The sequence below is a fragment of the Jaculus jaculus genome, chromosome 4, assembly GCF_020740685.1.
Source record: "Jaculus jaculus isolate mJacJac1 chromosome 4, mJacJac1.mat.Y.cur, whole genome shotgun sequence".
Lineage (NCBI taxonomy): Eukaryota > Metazoa > Chordata > Mammalia > Rodentia > Dipodidae > Jaculus > Jaculus jaculus.
This window is the reverse complement of record NC_059105.1, coordinates 92,192,644-92,212,854: the sequence shown is the minus strand read 5'-3', so window position 1 is coordinate 92,212,854 and position 20,211 is coordinate 92,192,644. Positions and strand designations below refer to the sequence as shown.

General features: G+C 36.5%; 1 long non-coding RNA gene across 2 annotated transcripts in view; it reads left to right on the top strand.

Annotated features, from left to right (window-relative positions):
• Positions 1–19,013, top strand: part of LOC123460182 — an 80,853-nt gene extending 61,840 nt beyond the window's left edge. For both annotated transcript variants that reach the window (XR_006636836.1, XR_006636835.1), the window contains exon 3: positions 18,884–19,013. This is a non-coding gene — a long non-coding RNA (uncharacterized LOC123460182). The remainder of the gene's footprint in view (positions 1–18,883) is intronic.
• The last annotated feature ends 1,198 nt before the right edge of the window (positions 19,014–20,211 follow it).

Sequence of the window (20,211 nt, the reverse complement as noted above, 5' to 3'; positions counted from 1 at the left end):
GATTCAGCTAAATCTTTTGATGTTCAGTGTCAGCAGCATGTATTGTCTTACACAATAAGTTCTTACCTTTTCCCTCAGGCAGGTTATCAATTGCTTTGATGGAAATCTGTCTTGTTTTGGGGACCTCATACACCTCTCTAATCAGCAGTTCAATGTGGGTTGTAACCCAGTTCTTGTACTTACTGGGATTTACCAGCCAGTTCAAATATTTTAGGATTAGGCTTCATCCCACCCTCCTCAAGACCCATCTTACCAGACTCCATGCTCCTACTGAGGTTATATGTTTTACTCCCCTATCTAGAAGAAAGTTTTTTGTTTTTGTTTTTGTTTTTTTTTACAGTAGGGTTTCACTCTAGCTCAGGTTGACCTGGAATTTAATATGTAATCTCAGGGTGGCCTCAAACTCATGGTGATCCTCCTACCTCTGCCTCCCAAGTGCTAGGATTAAAGGTGTACACCACCATGCCCAGTTTAGAGAGAAGTTTTATATGATACTGATTCATTTTAGATTTTTTTTATAGCTCCCCCCTTCCTATCATCCTAGTCTACTCCCCACAAACCCTTTCATCCTTCTTATCTGACCCTTCCAGTTTAGGACCCACATGATTGAGACCATGCAGCATTTTCCTTTCTTTGCTTGTGTGAGTTCTCTGCCCAAGTGTTTGAGTGGATTGTTTGAATTTTTTTTTTATTGCATAGTTTTTTGAGTTCTTTGTAGATTCTGGATTCTAGACCTTTGTCAGTGGTATAGCTGGCAAAGAATTTCTCCTATTCTGTGGGTAGTCTGTTGGCTCTGTTTATGGTATGCTTGTCTGTATAAAAGTGTTGTAGCTTCATAAGACAAGTCTAGAATTTGTCCAGCACCATTTGTTAAAGATGCTGTCTTCCCCCATGTATGTTGTTGGCAACTTTGTTAGAGATCAAGTAGCTGCAGTTGCTTGAACTAAGGTCTGAGTCTTCAATTCTGTTCCAGATGTCTGTTTTTATGGCAGTACCATGCTTTTTTTTTTTATTACTATGGCTTTGTAGTATAGCTTTAGATTGGGTATTGTGATAACTTCAGAGGTGTTCCTTTGTTGAGGATATTTTTGGATATGCAAATCTTTCTGCTATTCCATATGGATTTTGAGATTTTTTTTCTATTTCTGTGAAGACTGATACTGGGATTTTTATTAGTACATTGTTGAGTCTGTGTATTGCTTTTGGTAAAATTGCCATTTTCACACTATTAATTCTACCTATGCAGGAGCATAGAAGATCCTTCTATCTCCTCATGTCCTCCTCAGTTTCTTTTTGGGGGTTTTAAGCTATCATTATATAGGTCTTTCTCTTCCATGGGTAGTATTATTTTAAGTTATCTGATTTTTCTGTGGCTACTTCAAACAGGGCAGCCTTGCTGATATCTTTTCCTGTATGTTTGTCATTTGTGTATAGGAAGGCTACTGATTTTTGTGTATTGATTTTGCATTCTGCCACTTTGATGAAGGAATTTATCACTTTTATAAGTTTTGTCGTAGAGTCTTTAGGTCACTTATGAATAGTATTGTGTCATCTGCAAATAGGGCTACTTTGACTTTTTCCTTTCCAATTTGTATCCTTTTTCTCTTTTTCTTGTCTTGCTTGGGTTAGGATATATAGCATTATGTTGAAAAGCAGTGGTGAGAGTGGGCACCCCATCTTGTTCCCAATCTCAATGGGAAATCCTTGAGTCTTTCCCCACTAAGTATGATTTGAGCTTTAGGTATTTTCTATGTAGCTTCTATTTTTATTATGAGATATAACCCTTCCATGCCTTATTCTTTCCAATGCTTTGATCATGAAATCATGGTATATTTTGTCAAAGGCCTTCTGTGCATCAGTTATGGGGTTGTTTTCTTTAAGATTATATATGCTCTATTACATTAATTTATTTCTATATGTTGAACCATCCTTGCATCCCTGGACGAATAATGCTTTTGATGTGTTGTTAAATTTGGTTTGCAAGAAAAGCCTAACAAAGCCAGTCGTGTTGGTGCACTACTTTAATTTCAGCACTTGTGAGGCAGAGGATCACTGTGAGACTAGTGCATTCCAAGTCAGCCTTGGCTAGAGCAAGACCCTACTGTGAATAGGTAAGCAAACAAACAAGTCTAATAAAGCTGGTCCATATCATACTATATTAGTAAAAAAAAAAAAAAAATGGTTTGCAAGGATTTTGTTCAGGATTGGTTTATCCAAGTTTATTAGAGATACAGATCTATGATTTTCTCTCCTTCTTGTATCTCTGTCTGAGTTTAGTATAAAGGTGATGGTATCTTCATAGAAGAAATTGAGGAGCTATCCCTATTCTCCAATTATTTTAAAAAGCTTGAGAAAAAGTGTTGGATGAAGGTTTGCTAGAATTTGCCTGAGAATCCTTTTGGAAATGTCTTTGATTACATTTTTAATCTCAGTGGACATAATAGTTTTGTTTAGGAGATTTATCTTTTCTGGATTTAGTTTTTGGTAGGTGGTTGCTGTCTAGGAATTCTTTCATTTCCCCAGATTATCTAGTTTTGTGGAGTAGAGGTTTTGGAAGTATTACCTGATGATTCTTTCAATTTCATTGAAGTCTGTTGTGATCTCTGTTTTGAAAAATTCTGTTCTTCAGTTACTCAGATTTCATAGTTTCCAATTTATTAATTTCTGCTCTGATCTTAATAATTTCTCTCTGTCTGAAAGTTTTAGGGTTGCCTTGTTCTTGTTTTTCCAGTACCTTTAGGTGGATGGTTAGGTCATTAATTTGAGATATCTCTGTCTTTGTTTTGAAAGCATGTAGGGCTATGAATTTTCCCCTTAGGACTGTCTTTACTGTGTCTCATAAGTTTTGGTATGTTGTTATCTCATTACCATTCAGTTCTTTTTTGATTTCTTCCCCAATCCATTCATTGTTTTATAGCATATTGTTCAGTTTCCAGGAGCTGGTTTATTTATTTTGTCTTTCTTGTTATTGCATTGTGGTCAGATATGATGCAGTAAATTACATCTACTTTCCAGAATTTATTGAGGCATGCTTTATGCCATAATATATGATCTATTCTATGGGCTGCTGAGAAGAATATCTATTCTATGGATTTGGTATTGAATGTTGTGTAGATGTCTATTGAGTCTAATTTATCTTTGGTGTTTTTAAAATCTACTATTTTCCTGTTGATTATCTGCTTAGATGATCTTTCTATTGATGCAAATAGGGTATTGAAATCCCTACTGGGAAGGCATGTATTTCTGATTTTCTGTCAAGTATGTTTTGCTTTATTAAATGTGGTGAACCTGTGTTTGGTGCATATGAATTTGATTGTAATAATCCTTATGTTGAATCTTCCTCTGGTTAGTAAAAAGTGGCCTTCTTTGTCCTTCTTAATTACTTTTTGGTTAGAAGTCTATTTTTTCCGATATTAGTGTAGCCATACCTGCTTGTTCATTTTCATTTGATTGGAAAATCATTTTCCATCCAATCCTCCTGAGAAGGTTTTCTTAATGGTGAGGAGAGTTTCTTGGAGACAGATGAAAGGTCCATTTTTCTGATCTACCCTGTTAACTCGTGTCCTTTGATGGGAGAATTAAGACTATTAAGATTTAAAGTTATAATTATGAGGTTCATTCAATCCCTGCCATGCTGGAGGTGTTAAGGGATTTGGTGCTTTCTTTGGCTTTGTATGTTTCCATGCCTAATGTGGTTTTAGTTATTGTGTTCTTCCTCTTGTAGGCTCCTGAAGTTGGTTGTTTGACTCTTCTGTGTAGTCCCTGAAGTTTTCTCTGTAGATTTAGCTTTGTGTTTGTGTACTTATAGAGCTTCCCTTTTCTTCTATTATGAGAGATATTTTCACTGGGTACAGTAGTTTGGTTTGGAAGCTATAGTTTTTTTAGAGTTTAAAGTGTTCCATTCCAAACCCTTCTGACTTTCAGGGTTTCCATTGAAAAATCTGAGGTAATTCAATAGGATTGTCTTTGTGTGTAATAAGTTGATTCACTCTTACAGCTTTTAGCACTCTCTCTTTGATTTTTTTCTTATGAGTGTTAACTATGATGTGCCTTGGAGAATTTCTAATTTCAGGTTGTGGCTTGATTTTCTTGATGCTTCTTTGAATTCATTCTTGCATTTTGTTATGAAGCTTAATCAGTTTGTTATTGAGATCCTCTATTTGTTGACTCACCTTCAATTCAGTTATCTCTCTTTTGAGATTGCTATAGTTTTTCTCAATTATGTTAAGCAGTGTGACGAAAGCTGTTTGCTGCATTAGGTGATTCTGTTGCATTTCATTTATGCAATTGTTGCTTTTTTGATGCCATTCCTTTGGTCAGGGTCTTATTGATTTTATTTAGTTAGTTAGTTAGTTTTTTTTTTTTTTTCAAAGTAGTGTCTCACTCTAATCCAAGCTGACCAGGAATTTACTATGTATTCTCAGAGTATCCTCAAACTCACAGCAATCCTCTTACCTCTGCCTCCTGGGTGCTAGGCTTAGATTCATGTGCCACCATGCCTAGCTTCTCTGGTTTTATTTAATAAGCTTATTGTGCTTTCATTTTGAGATTCTGTTTCTGTTGTCTCTTCTGTGTTTTCATTGGAGACTTCCATTGTTGAACTAGACAATCTTGGTGGAGATCTCTCAGCATGTTGTCTTGTGTGTGTATGTATGTGTGTGTGTTGGGGTGTAAATCATGTTTTGTTAAGGAAGAAGCAAATAGTTACTTTTTAAGGATCTTCGGTGACTGTTATGTTTTGGGTTTAAACCAGATTGACGTGGAATCATGTTATATTCTCACACGTGTAAGGTTACGTGTTCACCAGCAGCTCTGGGGATGGTGACTAAGAGAGCTGCTTTGGAGTTCCAGAATCTGTTCAGCCCGAATCGCAGCCATGCCTTGCCTATGAGAATCAGGTACAATAGCACTTGCCCCTGCTGCCTTACTATACCTTAGCTGAGCAGTTGTGAAGATTACACTGGTGGGCACTTGCCAGATATTCCTGCATTTGCTGTTTGAAGCAGGAGTGAGGGGCCAAGGAGACAACTGAGGGTACCTGTCACAGATGGAGTTGGGGGTGCTCCCAGAAGGAGGAGCACTGTATTCCATCAATGTGCCCAGGCCAGTATGCGGATCCATCAGGGTGGGCTGCAGTATAATGTGGTTCTCAGCTGCTGCAGTGTGTATGTCTAAGTATTCCATCCCAGCATGAGCCACCAGCACAGTAGGATGGTTCTCTGTCTGAGTGCCTGAATTTAGCCAGCCTGAGTTAAGGAGTTACCAGCCTGTCTCAGCATGAGGGGCTAGTGGGGTAGGAAGAGCATGGAGGAATGGGTAGATTCTCTAATGTGCACCCCCATAGCCCCCCCCCACACACACACACTGGTGGTTCACTAGGACCTACTAATACTGGAGTCCCACAATTCTTGCCTGATTTCCCTTCCAGATCCTGGGTCTCCTGTTTTAACTAAAAAAGTGATTTCTGTTATGGCTGTACAAGTTTACATACCTCCCCAACGAGTAAGGGTCCCTGTTTAACCATAACAACCATCTCTCTAGCCCTCTATCAATCTTTTAAGGAAGCTTTAATACCAATGGTGCTCAGTTTCACAAAATAGGAGGGGAATGAATGCTACCAAACTCATTCTATGAAACCAATATCATCTTGATGCCAAAAACAGTATAAAGAATAAAGATACAAGAAAAGAAGTCTACAGATCAATGTGCCTTATGAACATAGATGTGAAAATTTCCCACAAAATACTTATAAACCAAAGTGAAGTACTCATTAAGATCATAAATAATAACCAGCTGGTATTCATGTCAAGGATATAAGGTTGATTCAACACAACCAAATCAATAAGTGTAATATGCCATACAAATAAGGTTAAGAACAGAAATGGCATGAACATTTAATGCAAAAAAGGCACCTAATTTCAACATTTCTTCATGGTAATAATCATAGAGAAATTAAGAATAGATTGAACATACCTCAAAATATTAAAAATTGTATTTGACAAACATGTATAGCCAACATTATATTATAATAAATGGTGGAAACTAAGGGCATTTCATCTAAGATCTAGAACCAGACAAGGGGGCTTGCTCTCCTCTCTTAATCAACATTATGCTTGAAGTATCAGCTAGAGAAATAATGCAATAAAAAAGACATAAATGGAATAGAGATTGAAAAGGAAGAAATTAAACTATCTCTTTTTTCAGGTGATATGATTCTGTCCTTTAAAGATCCTTTATATATTCCACCAGAAAACTCCTTCTTCTAATAAGTACATTCAGTAAAATTGCAGGATACAAAATTAGTTCCCTTTATTCTAATAACAAACTTACTAAGAAAAGTGTGAGGAAAAATTATAATTTTACAATAGCTTTTTAAAAAATCTTGGAATAAATTACCAAAATGGAAGACAGGGAAAACTTTAAGAAACTGGAACGAGAAATTGAAAAACACATTAGATGATGGGAAAACCTATGCTCCAATAGTGGCTATGCTACCAGAGCTACAAATTCATTGCAGACTCCATCAAAATACCAAAGACATTCTTCACAAAATTAGAAAAGCAAAATCATATGGACAGACAAAAGACAGTGGATAACCAAACAATCCTAAGTAGAAAGAACACATGGGTGGTTGGGCTGGAGAGATGGCTTAGTAGTGACGGTGCTTATCTGCAAACGTAAGGAACCAAGTTTGACTCCCCAGAACCCACATAAGCCAGGTGCACATGGTGTGCATGCATCTGGAGATCTTGAAAATCCAAAAAATAAAACTATAAAGAAAGAGAGAACATTGGTGGAAGTATTACTTCAGACTTCAGAGTATACTACAGAGCTATATTAACAAAGAACTTGGTATGGCCCCAAAATAAACATGTAGACCAATGGAACAGAATGGAAGAGCCAAGTCAGGCATAGTGGCACACAGCTTTAGTCGCAGCACTTGGGAGGATCACCATGAATTTGAGGCCACATAGTGATCTGAGACTACATAGTGAATTCCATGTCACCCTGGGCTAGCACGAGAACCTATTCTCAGAAAAAAAAAAAAAAAGATGAGAATAATTTTAAATAAATAAATAAAATATGTGCCAGAAAGATTGCTTAGTAGTTACAGTGCTTGCCTGTGAAGCCTAAGGACCCAGGTTCCATTCTCTAGTACCACATAAGCCAGATGCACAAGGTGGTGTATGTGTCTGGAGTTCATTTGTAGTTGTTACAGGCCCTACCTAGCATGCTCATTTTCTTTGTCTTTCTCTCTGTCTGCCTCTTTCTCTCTCTCTCTCTCTTAAATAAATAAATAAATAAATAAATAAAATATTTTTAGAAAGGAATGGAGGCTTAAAAAATAAGCCTAAACAGATGTGAACATTTAACTTCTGAAAGTGATGTCTGAAACATACTCCATAAAAAAGATAGCCTAGTCAATAAATGGTGCTACAAAATTAATATCCACTTGTGGAAAAATGATACTAGATCATATCATTCATCTGGCTAAAAAAATCAACTCAAAAAGTATCAAACACCTTAATTTGAAAACAGAAATACTTGTAGAGAAAACATAACTTACTTAGTAAGAAGCTGTATATATAGTGTTCTGTACTTTGCTTCATTCACAGTGAAACAGCTAAATAAACAATTATTATGTCACTGTTTATTATAACATCTCATTATAAGTATTTGTAATATATTGTTTTTCAATGGATAGAGTTAGTACAGTACAGTCTTTGCTGTTCTGAAATGCACCAGAGCTCTGAAACTCACAATTTTTTTTGTCCTCAGTTCATTTAGTGCTAAAGCCTAGTATAGAGCTATTAGTACCATAATAAATTTTAAAACTACTTATATAGGTTTTAGTAAAGGATAAATATTCATAAAACATAGGTTAATTAAGTATGAGATGCTGTCCTAATACTTTTGGCTGGCTGGTATTAGATATAATATAGTAAATTCATCAAATTAAATAGCTTATGTCAGAAAACTTTTGAATTACTGAATACCTCCATGTATTCCCAAGAGTTTCTGTGACAAGTGGATAAGATTTATAGATTGAATCATGCAAGAAAATATTAGTGCTGTTTCTGTAAAGAAAGAAGTGATGATACTTTTCTTTTTCTTCTCTACTTTTTGAATTTTACCTCTAGCATGAATTATTTCAAAGAAATATGACTTTAAAGATAAATAAGTTATCAGATGGTTATGCAATAGGAGAGATGGTTTTACATTTTTTCATATGAATTTTAAATGAGAAATATTCTTAATCAAGTGCCTTGGGTTGAGGGATACAGATACCTATGTGCCAGGATGGATAGGATGGCATATTATCTGAAACTTCAGAATTGCTTTTAAGTCTTAAGCAATGCAGAGTAGCTACAAAATGGGAAAGGCAGGGGACAGCTACACCAAAGAGTATGATGTGAGCTTATATGTGCTCCACACTCTTGATCATTTGACTATTGTACAGTTCTTTTATTTTTACTTTCACAGTCCAGATATATTTTCATGCCTGTGTGTATAGAAGGTGGGCACTGTTTTTGGTTTTTAGCTTACCTGAATACCTATTATATACGCTTAAATTTTTATAACTGCTCATTTCTTTTGACCATTTGGTAGTATTTCATTGTACCTAATGCTGGCTTTACATTTTTTCAACATTACCTATAAACATTATTTGACTATTAAAATTATTTGGCCTTTTTTTTTTATTTGTCATTTTGTCTGTTGTTTGTGAGCCAAAATCTCCCTGTGTATCTTAGCCTGTTCTTTTGTTTTTGTTTGGGGTTTTGTTTTTTGAGGTAGGATCTCACTCTAGCTCAAGCTGGCCTGGAATTCAGTATATATTCTCAGGGTGACCTTGAACTCACGGTGATCCACCTACCTCTATACCTCTATCTCCTGAGTGCTGGAATTAAAGGCATTGCCACCATACCCACTTAGGCTGTTCTTGAACTCAGTTCTCCACTGTCCACCTTGAACATGCTGGACTGATATGCATGTTTCATCAGTCCCATCTATTTTTCATTTTTATTTTAACACAGTGTCTTCAGCTCAAACAGTCTTTTTCTAAAAATTTTGTTTATTTTTATTTTTTTATTTGAGTGTGACAGACAGAGGGAGAAAGAGGCAGAGGGAGAGAGAAAGAGAGAGAGAGAAAAAATGGGCATGCCAGAGTTTCCAGCCACTGTAAACAAACTCCAGACATATGTGCCCCCTTGTCCATCTGGCTAACGTGGGTCTTGGGGAATTGAGCCTCTAACTGGGGTACTTAGGCTTCACAGGCAAGCTTTTAACTGCTAAACCATCTCTCCAGCACTCAAACTGTCTTTTAAAAGGCTACTCTTAAACTCTTGGCCTCAAGAGGTTCTCTTGCCTCAGCATCCATGATTCTGGAACTGCAAACACCTGCCAAGACAAGCTAACATTATCTTTAGAGCCCTTGGTTGGTTAACCTTCATTACTTAGTTTCCTTAGAAACTTCAAATCTAAACTTTAAAAAATATTTTTTTTGTTGTTTATTTTTACTTATTTATTTGAGAGCGACAGACAGAGGGAGAAAGAGGCAGAGAGAAAGAGAGCAAGAGAGGAGAGTGGACACGTCAGGGCTGCTTAGTCACTGCAAACGAACTCCAGACACGTGCACCCCCTTGTACATCTGATTTACGTGGGTCCTGGGGAATAGAGCCTTGAACTGGGGTCCTTAGGTTTCATAAGCAAGCGCTTATCTGCTAAGACATCTCTCTGGCCCAAAACTAAACTTTTAATAATAAAATATTTCCATTAATTACATACTAATACAGTGTAACAGAGTAATTATGTTCTATAAATTATAATAAAGGGAATTTATTTAAACCAAATTAAATGTTAAATGTCTCCAGTTATCTCTGCATGGAATTTATTAAGCATCTTTATATTTAATACAATTATCTACCAAATTTAAATGGAGTTTTTAACTTTTATTATTTCCTGTATATTTCTCCAGCATTAGCATAATATATTGCAACTTTTTATCTTATTTTATAATTAATATACAATTTAAAAATTCACAAACTGATTTTTGTCCATATAGTAGTAATCAAAATAGCTGAATTTATTACACATGAGCATTTATTTTATACACGCATACACATGTTTGAGATATTTAGCTCTGTGGATCTTTGGTGTTTTACTCTGATTATTTGTGTTCATCCAAAATTCCCATGTTAAAATCTAATTACCAGTGCAATAGTGTAAGAGGTGGTGCCTTTAGGATGTAACTAGATTATGTCAGGGAAAGCCCTTTTGGTGAGATTAGTGTCCTTATCAGTAATGGTCCAAGAGAACCAAGAGTAAGGGCTTCAGCATGCATCAAATCTGGCAGTACCTTGACCTTTAACTTTCATTCTCCAGAACTATGAATAATAAATTTCTGTTGTTTATAAGTTATGTGGCCTAAGGTATTATTACATAGCATTCTGAACAGTTTAAGGCACTGAACATAGATATAAGGTGAAAGCCAACTATTGAATAATTTTCACTGCTTTTCATTTCCAATTAAAATTTTGATATGGACCTTAAGAGGCTTAAAATACTATGTGAACATAGTATATTACATTAATCTGCCTTAACTTCACTGTCACTTTAAAAAGAGAGGAACTATAAAACTACTTATCAGCCTATGTTGCTCAAATTTGTACATTCTGTATAACTCCAGACTTAAATTCACAGTTTATGTTCAGAAATATGTACCTTATTCTTTCATCTTCCATTGTTAAGGATATAAATTTATGATAGATGAACTTTTTATCATACTCAAGCATATTAAGTTATTTTATATACATTTCTAAAGAAATAGTACATGATTACAAAAAGCTCTTAAATAGCCAAAATTGTCTTGAACAAAACAAGAAGTCTTTCATTGCTAGACTACAATGCCATGCTGCAAAGAACATGGAAAAATGAAAATCCAGATATACTAGTCCAGTGGAACACACAGAATATAAATGTAAACCCTCAACTCTACATCCAACTAATAGACAAAGGTACTGAAAATATACACACTAGGGAAGGGCACTTTCTTCTATAAACATTGCTGAGATTTGCAACTTGATACTGGTAATATGTACTACAGAAGATTGTAGCTATACACCTGCCTTTGTCAAACAAAAACAGTTAAACTGAGAATGAATTAAACATTTATGAATTAAACACTTATGTGCAAAACTCGACATTTGGAAACCACTAGAAGCAAATATAAGAAACACAGGACACTGGACTGAGCATAGATTTCTCTGAATAAGATTCCAAGAACACAAGGCCCAACACTGGTATTGGTGGTGATGGTGGTGGTGGTGATACAAAAGGATGTCTGATTTTAAAGCTAAATAAAAATTTGAAACTTAAAGTAAAACTTAGTTAAAGCAAAAATAAAAGTAATAGCCGGGTGTGATGGCGCACGCCTTTAATCCCAGCACTTGGGAGGCAGAGGTAGGAGGATTGCCATGAGTTCAAGGCCACCCTGAGATGACAGAGTTAATTCCAGGTCAGCCTGGACCAGAGTGAGACCCTATCTCGAAAAACCAAAATAAATAAATAAATAAAAGTAAATTGTGAGTCCAAAACTTCTTTAATGGTTTGATCTTTTGGAATTCCTTGTGTTTTATGCCTTCTAAATAAACTCATTTTCATTTTTGAATAAGATCATCATCATATTTTTCTCATTGCCAATTTTAAACTATTTAAAACTTAGTTTCCTTTTAATTAAACAAAGTAAATTACTTTGAGGCAAATACATATTTCCTAGAGATTTCTCATTCAGTGTTTATCATCAATAATTTTTCTTCATTGACTTAAACCAGCATCTCATATGATAGTAGATTTGAAAATTTAGGACTAAGACAAATAGTTTAAATTTTTCTATAGATTTGCATATAGCAATGATAAATGACATGGTGACCTGGTCCTTTAAATTATCAGCTAACATTGATATGTCTCTTGAGCCCAAAAACTTTCATTCATTTGCCTTGGCACTCTCAAAACATTCCATCAAACTGTAAACAGATGCCATGATTGTTTCAACCTTAACTCTGTAACTTTGCAGATCAGAAACCACATGATTTTTCTACAGTAATTATGCACAGGCTTTGAGGACCAGAAGGCCTGTGTGTATTCATTTCTGCTGTAGTCGTGTATGTAGTAGTGTGAAGCAGTTACAGGCAACACATAAACAAGTGTGGCTGGGTTCCAACTTTATTTGTGCAGAATGAAATTTGAATTTCATATAAATTTAGGTATCATGAAATATTTTTGCCTTTTGATATTTTTGAACCATTTAAAGATACACAACCCATTCTTGGCTCACAAACTACAGAAAGACAGGTGGCAGACTAGATTTGATTCTATGGGCTGAAGTTTGCCAACTCCTGTTCTACATAGTTAAACCCACTGGATGAGAAAATCTATTTTAGCAATGCATTCTTAAATTCTTACAGTAATACTTCTATTACCATACAATACCAAAGGCCTTGCTGATCTGATCCAGTGTCTGGGAAAACAATGTTCAATTTCTTACCATTTGCTTCATAATGACCCTAATAATACTGCTTGTTGGTCATGTTTCACAGTTGGCTCACGAAACGAGAAATTTCAACAGAGACTACTATAATACTACTTGTACTTGGTTGTAATGACATATTGTGATAAAACAGAAATAAAATTAGTAAATGAAGGAAGCAAACTATAACCCTGATTCTACCACTGGTTACATACTCTTATAAAATGGAAATAAACCTGGGAGATGAGGGAAACAAGATTGTAACCCTGATTCCTTCATTAGTCAAAATAGTCAAGTTTCTCACACCTATTTCTTCACCTACTTATCACATGCAAGTATTGAGAGGCTATATCATTGTAATAGTACAAATAGAATCACAAGTGTGGCAGAAACACTTTAACATTGAGAGTGATCAATGTGTTGCCATGTAGTGGTGATTATACCTCATTTTTCTTAAAAAGCAGCATACACTAATTTGTCATAATTTTTAAATATTTACTTATTGTTACTTGGCATTTTTTATTTTGAGACAAGTTCTTGCAAGGTAGCCCAAAATGACCTGGATTTCACAATCATGCTGCCTTCTTGCTGGGAGTACGTGAATATGCCATCATACCCAGAGCCAATATATCACTGTTGAGGACTATATAAAAGTCAAGGATCTCACTTCACTTTCCACAGTCATTTTGGATTTTATTGCCTTCATGCTTTCAACAATTTTATCTTCATGCTTTGTTGAATGTATCTTGCTCATTGCTAAAAATACTTGGAGATTGACAAAGTGTATTATACATTCTTTCATTACCCTGTGAAAGCAGAAAGACATTCTCTGTTCATCCCTGCTATATGCTCAGCTTCCAAAACAGAGTCAGGTCAATGTTTGGATCTCATAAATGGGTTCTGATTAGAATGGAATATTCTCATATATTACTATTTAGAAACTGTAACTTAGAAAGCTCAATAAAATAGTTAAATGCAAAAAAAAAAGGTAGATTACAAAGGGAATCTCCTTTATTTATCATTATTAAATATAATTCTGCTCACAGCTTCCTTACAGGTCCTTGAACTTCAATTTAAAATATGTATGTATGTATGTATGTGTGTATATATATATATATGAATTTTTAAGTAATAAATTAATAAATAATAATTAAAGAATTAAAAGTTATCTTGAATTATTTTGTAAAGCAAGCTTTATTTGATCTCTGAAGCAATTGTCCTCACTTTTAAATGATAACAAAATGATCATTGGATTTTTTTGTTGCTTGTTCCAGTAAAATTACCTGTGGTTGCAATAACGAAAGCAGATTTTTGATAAATTTAGATAGAAAAACATATTTGTTAGGTAGATTCTGTAGTGTCTTGTGGAATTGACACATGTAGGGGGAAGGAACAGCAGTGAAGCTATGTGTCATTATCATTCTCCAGAGTTGAGTCATTGATGGGCCCTCCAGTCATGAATCTGGTACATAGAACTATTTATCTGACTCAAAAAAATTGATTTATATTTATTAATTATTAAGATAAATATTTTAATCCAAATTGCATAACACTTTTTCTTTTGCAAATTACATGGACTTTTAATTGCAAATTTGAATACATACCTGTCTACCCACTGGTATAACCACATTATATAAATTACATAATATAGTGGGTTTATAATGAGATCACAGCATAGAGGTTAAGAGAGTAGATTCCTTTTTTTTTTCATCTTTATTAGTTATGTACATAGTGTGTAAACAGCCATGTTGGTACCATCGTTAGCCTGCTCGTTGTCCTCCCCCCTCCAAAAGGACCCTCCTTGTTGGGGATTGTGGGTCATGCATTGTGGGGGTAGTCATCAGTTATGGGGAAGAAGCAATGTCTCTGTGCATAATGTGCCAACTTGTGGCTCTAACAATCTTTCCATCCTCTCCAATTTCCCAGGGCCATGTTGGGATCGTTTCTGGTCCACTTCAGTGATGATGTCTTGGGAGCCCCTGTGTCTCTGCATAACTAGTTTGATAGGAGTTGAGTGTTCTCTGTGTCTATCTCCTTCACCCTTATGTTAATATCAGGTTCACCAGGAAAGCAGCACTCCTGCTCATTTCCCCAGTTACTCTATGGTTTCAGCTGGGGCCCTAGTGAGATGCAATGGGCTGAATCTCTCCTCAAGTTCTGCGTCCATCTGACAAAGAGAAGCAGATTTTCCAACAGAGAGTGAAGTCTGCACCAGATAAATGGGATAACCATTATTATTTTGAGGGAACTTAATAGGTGCAGGCCCTCTTGTAGCCCAAGATTGGTGGAAGCTTGATATTGGAGAGCTGGCTTGGTTTTTGGATATGGTTCTGACTTGTTTCCCAGCTCCAGCTATGGGTTCCTTTCCACTGAGCAGATCAGTTAGCCAAATCAAGAGCAGTTGGTTACCCACAATGGCTGTGTGCCACTATTGCACTTGGGTGAGCATCATGTCAGGTGGTTTGCTGTTGAGTAGCTTAGACCACAAGTTGCTTGGACATTGTTGGTCATTTTCCTCTAGTCACTCATGTAACACCTTCTGGCACTAGACAGACTAACTGTCTGGGGACTGACTTTCTTCCAGATTCCATCCAGCTCTCTCCATGTTCCACACCAACAGCATATGGTGTCCTTAACAGTAGGATCTTAACATTACATTTAGTGGGTCATCAAGTGCTCTGACAGAAATCTGTCTTCTTTTGGGAAACCTTGTAGGTCTCTCTGATCAACAGCTCATTGTACATGTTAACTGCATCCTGGTACTGGGAGTTATAAGCCAGTACCAAGGGAGAAGAAGGAAGAAAAAGATAGGTAATATAAAAGAGAAAGAGAGAAGAGATGGGAGAGAGAGAGAGAAACAGGAGAAGATTAAAGTTAATCTTCATCATAACCTCTCCAGGGCCTGTTGATTCAGGTGTTCTCTCCAAGGACCTGATGAAGGTATAACCTTTTAGTCTGTCTTTCATGATATAGGATTTTGTGATACCATTTCCATTTGGATCCAGTTTTGTGCCCCCCTTTCCCTTGCCCTCCCCGCACACCCCTCTCTCTATTGTCCTGTCCTTGAGATGCCTAGTGGGTACGTCAGCATCTCAGGTAGATTCAGGATAAGAGCCACAGATGAGTGAAACCATGCAATGATTGTCTTTCTGTGATTGGGTGAGTTTGCTAAGAATGATCTATTCTAAGTTTAGTGGTTTTTCTTCAAATTTCTTTGTGTCATTTTTCCTTACTGCTGTGTAGATATATCACATCTTAGATATCCATTTGTCTAATGATGGACATCAGGGTTGATTCTACCTCTTAGCTATTATGAATTTAGCAGCTATAAACATGGTTTAGCAAATATCTCTGAACTGAAGCATGGAGCTTTTAGGATACAAGCCCAGTAAGGGATCTGTTTGTAACTCTACGGTCAACCTTTTTAGGAGTCTCCATATTGGTTTCCATAGTGGTTATCCCATCTTACATTCCCACCAGCCAACAGTGAATGAGGGTTCCTCTTTCCACATCCTTACCAGCATTTGTTCTCATTTGATTTTTTTGTTGTTGTTGCTTATTTGTTTTTCAAGGTAGGACCTCATTCTAATCCAGGCTGACCTGGAATTCACTCTGTATTCTCAGGGTGACCTCAAACTTATGGCAATCCTCCTACCTCTAACAACTGAGTGCTGGGATTAAAGGTGTGTGGCACCATACCTGGCTCATTTGATTTTTTAATGTTTGCTATGCTTGCTGGGGAAAGGTGGAATCTCACAGTGGTTTTAATCGGCATTTTCCTGATGATTAGGGATGTTGAACATTTTCTTAAGTGTGTTTGCTATTTGTATTTCTTCTCTGAGAACTCCCTGTTCAGTTCTCTACCCCATTTTGTAAATGGGTTGTTTTACTTTTTATTATTTACATTTTGTAGTTCTTTGTAGATTCTAGAAATTAGGATTCTGTCAGTTGTGTGGCCAGCAAAAAACTTTCTCCTATTCTGTGGGAAATCTATCGGCTCTGCTTATTGCATGTTGGTCTGAGAAAAAGCTTTTCAGCTTCATGAGATCCCAAAGATTGAGTGATTGTTTAATTTCTTGAGCTACTGGGGTTTTGTTCAGGAAGTCTTTTCCCATTCCTATATCATGGAATGTTCCTCCTATTTTTTCTTCCAGTAGTAGAAGAGTTTCTGGTCTTATATGGAGGTATTTGATCCATTTGAACTTGATTTTTTATATATGGTGAGATGTGTAGATCTAGATTCATTTTCCTGCATATGGTTATCAAGTTTGTCCAGCAGCATTTGTTGAAAATGTTTTTCCACTCTACATTATTAGGGCTTTTGTCAAATATCAAGTTGCTGTATTTACTTTACCCAAAGTCCGGGTCTTCAATTCTGTTCCATTAGTCTATAATCCTGTTTTTATGTCAGTACCATGTTGTTTTTGTTACTATGGCTTTGTAATATAGCTTTAGATCAGGTATGGTGATGCCTTCAGAGGTCTTTCCTTTGCTGAAGATGTGCTTGGATATCTGTGGCCTTCCTCCATTCCATATGAATTTTGAGATCATTTTTTCTATCTCTGTGAAGAAAAATGTTGGGATTTTTATTGGTATTGCATTAAATCTGTATATTGCTTTTGGTAAGATTGCCATTGTCACAATGTTAATTCAGCCTATCCAGGAGCATTGGAGGTCTTTCCATTTTTTCAAGTCCTCCTCAATTTCTTTTTTTTGTTTTTATCATTGTATGAGTCTTTTACATCCTTGGTTAATATTATTCCAAGGCATTTTATTTTGTAGTTGTTGTTGCTATTGAAAATTGAACCTTGTCACTAGTTTGTTCCTCTGTATTATTGTCCTTTGCATATAGAAAGGCCTTTGGTTTTTGTGCACTGATTTTGTATCCTGCTACTTTGCTGAAGGAGTTAATCACTTTTAAGAGTTTTCAATTGGAGGTTCTCGGGTCACTTATGTATAGAATCATGTCATCTGGGAATAGGGCTAACTTTACTTCTTCCTTTCCAATTTGTATCCCTGTAATTTCTTTCTCTTGTCATATTGCTTGAGCTAGGATTTCTAGTACTATGTTGAAGAGCAGAGGTGAGAGTAGACACCCCTATCTTGTTCCTGGTCTCAATGGGAATTCCTTCAGTCTCTTCCCATTAAGTATTATTTGGGCTTTAGGAGCTTTATAGCCTTTATTATGTTGAGATATAAACCATCCATGCCTATTCTCGCCAATGTTTTGTTATGAAGTAATGTATTTTGTCAAAGGCCTTTTTTGCATCTATTGAAATGATCATGTGGTTTTTGTGATTAAGCTTATTTATGTGGTGTATTACATTGACAGATTTCTGTATGTTGAACCAACCACCTGCATTCCTGGGATGAAGCCTAGTTGGTCAAGGTGGATAATGCTTTGATAAGTTGTTAAATTCAGATTCTGAGGATTTTGTTCAGGATCTTTGCATCTCAGTTCATCAGGGAAGGGGAACTCTAGCCTGCTGGTCTGGGTCCATGCACAGAGTTTCAGTGGGAGGGATTGTGGTAATGCCTGCAGGTTCCCAGTGGCAGGAAAACTTAGGTAGGAAGGAAATGCTAGCCTGCTGACCTGGGTTCTCTTAGCCTGCACTTAGTGCAGGAGGAACCTGGTGGCCCCCGAGACTGGGACACTGGGATGGCAGCTGGGACTGCTGCTGGCATGGTTGTTTGAGGGGATTGGGGGACTGGTGGGCTATTCCAGAGCATGGAAATTGGCACATTCCCTACTTTGCTCTTCTGTGCCCTCCTACTGGAGCTCTACTCAGATCTAAAATCCCCAAGGAATCCCAAAGGTCTTGCCTTTCCTTCCCCACAAGGTGAGGCATGGCTAGGCTGATGCTATCTTCACCAGAAGTCAAGAGAGTTGATTCTTAAGCCAGACCTGCATGGTTTCTTTTCTCATTCTACCATTATATATGTGTGGAAGTTTGTGCAAGCTACTCAGATGCTGCCATTCACTTTCATTTTCTATATAAAGGAGAAGAACTTCTGTAAAACAACCACAGCTCTCACTATCTTGCCACAATAAACATTTAGTTCTTGCTCAGGTACTTATATATGACCTGTTGGCTCAGTTTAACTTGGTTCCAAGTAAAGGATAATGGAGTTCAGTTTCCTGTACTGTGAAGTATGGGAGGTGAATGTCCTAATTGATAAAGCTCTGTCTTTTCATCTATAATTTTAGGACATCATTTGTGTTAAACTAAAATTATATTATTCTAAGTAAGACCTCATATAAATTCAAGAGCTTCTCAAATATGAATTATAATAACTACAGAATAACTAGCTATCTGTTCAAAGTTACTTCATTTACCCTTCTTTCCTTTTGAACAGGACCACAAACAAGAAAACAAGAGCACAGCATATTTTCATCAGTCCACAGAATCCTGATATTTCTCTAATCTCATCAAACACAGAGGAATGACCACCTTAGCAGATGGCCACAGAGGATGTCAACTATTTTTTGGAGGCAAGCAATGAAATATTTATAGCCTTAGTTTTCTGTTGCTAACTATGTAAATACAAGGAGAAATATCTTGGATTTTAATGAAACAAGTACTTTTCAGCATAGCTATTTCTTACCATTATAAATTTTCTTTAGGACTATTGTATCTCAAAATTATATTAACATGTATATACCCCTAATACAAATTATATTCTTTACAAAAATTAAGTATGTCCCTTATACAAAATAGGACATTAACTCCCTAAACATAATGCAGATTTTTTTAAGTATTTTTATTTATTTATCTGACAGAGAGAGAGAGAATGACCATGCCAGGGTCTCCAGCCACTGCAAACGAACTCCAGACATGTGTGCCCCCATGTGCATCTGGCTAATGTGGGTCCTGGAGAATCAAATGTGGGTCCTTTGGCTTTGTAGGCAAATGCCTTAACTACTAAGCCATCCCTCTAGCCCCATAACACAGATTTTAATAACATAATCTAAATACCCAGATTTGGAACTGGAGAGTTGGCTTAGCAGTTAAGGTGGTTGCTTACAAAGCCAAAGGACCCACATTTGATTCCCCAGGACCCACATTAGCCAGATGCACAAGGGGAGGGGGCACATGCATCTGATGATTGTTTGCAGCGACTACAGGCTCTGGCACACCCATTCCCTCTCTCTCTCTCTTTCTCTCTCTCTCTCTCTTCCTTTCTATCAAATAAATATCTATATTTGAAAATAGGGCTCTTAATTACTTCCAGCATTTTCCTCTTACCTTTAAAAAGTATTTAAAAGTGTTCCAGACTATTAGCAAACCATCCAGTTATGTTCCTCAAAGCTTTATATGTTGTAAAAATCCTACACCAAAATACTTTCATTGGCCTTCTAGGTAATTTCATGACATCTATTGCTTTTTGGATTCCGAGGATTTTGTTCAGGATCTTTGCATCTAAATTCATCAGGGAAGGGGAACTCTAGCCTGCTGGTCTGGGTCCATGCACAGAGAGGCAGCGGGAGGGATGGTGGTAATGCCTGAAGATCCCTAGTGGCAGGACCTCCAGGCATTATTCTATAAGGGTTGTAGACTAGTGTACTCTCTTCAGAGTTGAAGTTCATTATGTTACCTTTAACAGGGAAATTTGCCTAGACAAAAAGAAAGATCATATTTAAAAGAAATATAAAAGTATAAGTAATGTGCTACCTTCTTCATATT